Raw genomic sequence first — 5,446 nt, forward strand, 5'->3', positions numbered from 1 at the left:
AAACTCGCCCTGGGTGCATGTGCATGCATACCCGAAATCCCAAGAGGAGAATGGAGGAAAAGGGACTGCGGCGTGGCCATCCCCTCTGGGGGATGATTTCTTGCTTTTTGTCTGTCTCTTTCTGGCGAGCCATAATCTTCCTTTCCAAAGTACATAAATGCAAAAAGGGAACCTGGCATGTTGCAATAGTACATGATGGGAAGGGAGTAGACACCATAAATCAGCACACCCACTGACCTAGGGTCAGGAATGGGTGTGAAGATGGGGGAGCCTGTTCCAGAAAGCCGCAAAATGGAAGAGGATGCCAAATAAAGTGTGATGGCTTAGAAAGCTCTGCTTCAATGCCTTCACCAATAAGTGCTAGAAATGACTAAAGGCTCACTATTTCTTTCTTCCCACTTAAGATTGGCAGTGGAAGGACCAGCAGTTGGCATAATGGCTATGTCACTGGACTCCCATATAGTCGACCACAGTTCGAGTCCTGGACCTGGTGGCTTAAACTCGCCCTGGGTGCATGTGCATGCATACCCGAAATCCCAAGAGGAGAATGGAGGAAAAGGGACTGCGGCGTGGCCATCCCCTCTGGGGGATGATTTCTTGCTTTTTGTCTGTCTCTTTCTGGTGAGCGCACACGCCCTATAGCAAAAACCTCTCCAAAAACAAACAGAAAAAAAAAATTGTCAGTAGAATAAAATCATTGCCAGTGAGATGCTTCACACAAGGCCTGATACGTTGTAGGCACTCGATCAACTGGCTTCGTGGTCACAAAGAGGAAAAGTCAAGGATAAGGCTCAGGTTTATGGTCCAGACCATCAGCTAAGAATGTGGACACAGATGTTAGAAGATGAAAATAATGAATGCAGCATTGGACACTTCTGTGTAAGACAGTGGAGACAGCTAGGGGAGAGTTGGACGCAGGGTTAAGCAGAGGGTGCCATGTGGAGATTTAGACTTGGGCATTAGTAGCATGTGAATGGTCATGGAAGACAGGGGAGTAGAACATCTATAAGAGAATGAAAATGAGATGGAAAGGGCCTATAACAAATCATTTGAAAACACCAATGTTTGAGGGAAGACATAGAAGAAAGACAGCAGTGAAGGGGTCCAAAGAGAATTGTGGAGGGAGAGGAGATACAGGGGATATCCAGAGAAACTGAGGAAAGGGTGTTTCAAGAAGGAGGGGTGTCAACAGGGTTCAATTCTGGGTGGTTTCTGTCCACCCAGTGATGTCCTGAGGAGTCCTGGTGGAGGAAGGCCAAGGAGTGAGTGTCTTGGAGCAAATGTGGAAGTGTGCCTGTGGTGTTCAGAGGGGCAGTAGGACAACTGGGGTATGAGGTCAAGGGGATGTTAAGAAGGGAGAGTACAGAAAATTATTAAGGGCTGAAACAAAGTCGTGGGCAGGGTCAGTGTAATATAGCAGACAAAGACGGAATATACTGGAGAGCAAGGTGCCTGAGAAGGTGGGGGACTTGAAGGAACTTGAGGCCCAGGTACAGAGACAAGAGATAGACACTATGCCCAGTGTCTTCTGTAGCAATAGGAGATAAAATGAGGACTAACATAAATAAATCCAGTTCAGTTAAAAGTTAGGTGGTAGAAATTTGAAGACAGTCCTTACTTGTTTGTTTGTTTTTCTGAAAATAAGTAGGATTGAGATTTCGGAGAATGTGAGAGAAGAGTCATCAGAATGATGAAGTGTGCTCTGGAGCTCATCTGCCTGGATTCTAATTCAGGTTCAGATACTTCGCAGCGCTGTGGACTTGAACGAAGGACATAGACTTTCTATGTCTCAGTGTCCCGATCTGTAAAACAGGTATAATACCTATCTCATAGAGCATTTATGAAGACGAAATGAGTTAAAACATGCAGAGTGCTTAAAATAGTGCATGGCACATAGCAACTTCTCAAACAAGGTTGTTGGAAAAGTCATGACATGTTTTTCTGTTTTTCTGTGCAAAAATATGCCATGACATTTCTGACAACCTAATATTATTCATTTTTAATAGTTTGGGGCTTTTAATACTTTTTTTTCTTTTTTAATGTTTATTTAATCCTTGAGAGTGAGTGAGAGAAGAGGAATCCTCAACAGGGTCTTCACATCACCATCTTCCCCCCAGTCCAGTAGCCAGCCAGGATCACCCTAAGAAAGGTACATTTGCCTTTCTCAGGGCCTGGATACTCATATTCATATTTGTAAATAAACTGCTTTAATTATTATTCCTACAGAGTTGGTTATTTCCTTTGACAGTTCACATGCATACACATCAGAGTGACAGAATGCCTCCTACAGTCTGATTACACCAGGATATCTTTTCTCCAATTCTCTAGTCCATCACGTCTTGGGCACTTATGTATGTGTCCTGCATGTTTCAGGTTGACCAGACTAGGGAGTTAAATCATGGGCACCATGTGAGATCTGGTTCTTTTGAGCAGCACATTACTACTATACTATAGCACCAGTTCACAAACCATAATATTTTCCCCTAGGTGTATGTGGAGTTTTCATTCACCTTACAATGTTTTCAGTAGTGCTTATCATTTTTCTAGTTTGAGTAAATTCTGAGTTAGGTGAAGAACTTGAATTACTCTTTCAGGTTCTATGCCTTAGAGGGTATAAGAGGATCTACCCAGATTCCAAAACCATCTCTTATCTTCTGAGAAACCCACAAATCCACTCATTTCATGAACCCAGATGGCCAACTCAAAGAAATAAAGTAAAATATTTACTTGACAGTTCCAATATCCTGGGAGCAGTTCTTCTGATAGGCATTGAAATATTATTCTTTAATGTTCTCCTTATATTTCTAGAGTTGTCTCTATGGAACTATACCCTATTTAGATATCCCATTAGCATAGTTTTCCATTGGTCTTCTGCCTGACCATATGTTCTCTTTTTAACCTTCTTCAACCAAAGTTATCCCTTTCCAAACATGATGTCTAGTCACTGTGGAAATGACATCCATGAGGCAAACAGATCTTTGACAGTCAATAAAAAGTTGTTTTCAGGATATCTTCTGAGTAGCCCAAATAGCCACGGGATCCAGCAGCTCCTCAAGCGTTTCTAAAGTTGGCCCTTGGGGCAAAGAACCTGTTTGTTCATGAGTACTCTTTTTGTTCCCATGGTATACCACGTTCCTAAACTATTTCCATTTTATTATGAAACTTTTCTGGGTCCTGCCCTTCCCATTAAAGAATTTCTCTGACATCACTCAAGATATTTCAGAATTAAATTTTATATCCTTTGGTAATAGGAGTAGTCTTAATTACATCCAGTATAAATCTGTCTCTCCAGTCACTGCTGGGTAACACAGATTTTTGCCATTAGTCCCAATCTGCGCTCCACATATGGTTATTATTTACATAATTTTATTTTTAGAAACACTTTAGCTAGCTTCTTATAAGATATTAATTAAAGTATCAATTTCCTTCTGTCTAAAAGACATTCTTTATAGACATTGTTTCAAGTTGACAACCTGTGTGAGCACAGACAATCTTACTACTTTTCACTTACATGTTTTATTAATAATGAAGTATGAGTTTACGTATGTTTTGTTTTGTACTTCTAGTAGAAGGCCTTCCCAATTCAGACACACTAGACATCCCCATAATACATTCAGGTGAAGGAGATGCAATTACTTCATATAAAATCTGTCCTAACATTGTGATTTTCAATCTTAATTCCATCAATAGTTGCATTCCTATATACTCCAAATGTAACTGTACCTTATTTTAAGACTTTCTAATAAGTTTGGTACTGCAATGCCTATAGGGAATCCCATTTTAGCAACTCATATGCATATGGCCTTGGATACACAGCCAGGGTCAGGCCAAGGCGTGGGTCCTGTGATCAGTACTTAACATGATTAGACTGTGGGATCATTGCCCCAGATATTTGGTGGTCAGGTTTCTCATTCTTGACCTTGCCTTTTATATTTTTTAATTCTTCAAAATTAGGATGAATAAAGATTTATTTATGGCCTTTGGTGTTATATGACAGCAAGGATTCCCATTGTTACACCTAATATCTAAGAGTTCTACCTTAAAACCTCTGTTTTGAGGGCCAATCAGTGGCAGGGAGGTTAGGGTAGCTGAGTCCCACATGGCCAACTGCCTGGTTTGGGTCCTAGACCCAATATCTTGACAATCATGTCAGGTAAGTATGCATGCATGCCCAAAATCTCAAGAAGAGAATAGAGATGAAGAAATTGCAGTGTGGCCATTTCTCCCTGGGATGGGGGTGGTAAACTAGCTAAATCTCTTTCTCTCGCTCTCCCTGGCAAGTACATGAGCCTTATAGAAAAACAAAACAACAAACTCTTTGTTTTGATTTTATTAACGTCCTCTTAATTCATCCCACTTCTTAAAAAACACTTAAAGATTTCCATCCTCTTGAAATGAATCCCTTGACTCTCCTATTTCTTTCCCCATTTTCTTGTGAATCACTCTAATTTTCCTCATTGTCTATTTTTTCAGCATAATTTGACTCCAAGCTTGGCCCAGACTCATAATCCACCCTCACATTCTCTTTTTCTTTCATTTTAGGCACTAATAATAATTTCCAAAGGATTGTACATTTTTCTTTTTACTTTGCATTACCTTATGCATCCAGTGAACCAATTCTTCAGGTGTTGGATTTATCATTTTCAAATTTAATTGGTAGATTTTACCTCTAGTAACTGATTACAGATGTAGTTCTATACCATAGGAGAGAATGGTGTAGAGTGAGGCCACATAGGAATAAAAGGCTCATCATCCCTTGCTTTTCATCCTACCTTTTCCCAAGCCTCATGTTTCAGTAAGTTAGACTTTTTCTATGTAGACAAACTGCATACAATTGGGAGTTGAACCCACTACAAAGTTACAGGGTTCTGTCCACACAAGACCAACGTCACTTCTGCACCAACCAAATTTAGTCTCCAAACCACCCTCAAGTATCGATAATTTGCTAGAAGTACTCACAGAACTTACTGAAAGCTATTATATTTAAAGCTACAATTTACTACATAGAAGGAATACAAATTAAAATTAACCAAAACTAAAAATACATAGGGCAGAGTCCAGGAAAAGTACCAAAGACAAGAGTTTTTGGTTGTTCTCTCACCATGATATCAGAATGGCATTACCTTTTGGGCAGAAGAAGCCAGGCCTTCAGGAGAAGTTTCCACATGGCTCCAGTGAACTAGATTTTTAAGGGAATGAAGATTTTCTACTGATAATTCAGCCTGCAACAAACAAGCTAGCGGCAGAAGAAGCCGGGCCTTCAGGAGAAGGTTCCACATGGCTCAGTGAACTGGATTTTTAAGGGAATGAAGATTTTCTACTGATAATTCAGCCTGCAACAAACAAGCTAGCGGCAGAAGAAGCCGGGCCTTCAGGAGAAGGTTCCACATGGCTCAGTGAACTGGATTTTTAAGGGAATGAAGATTTTCTACTGATAATTCAGCCT

This window comes from Tupaia chinensis, unplaced genomic scaffold, assembly GCF_000334495.1.
Source record: "Tupaia chinensis unplaced genomic scaffold, TupChi_1.0 Scaffold000684_1, whole genome shotgun sequence".
Lineage (NCBI taxonomy): Eukaryota > Metazoa > Chordata > Mammalia > Scandentia > Tupaiidae > Tupaia > Tupaia belangeri.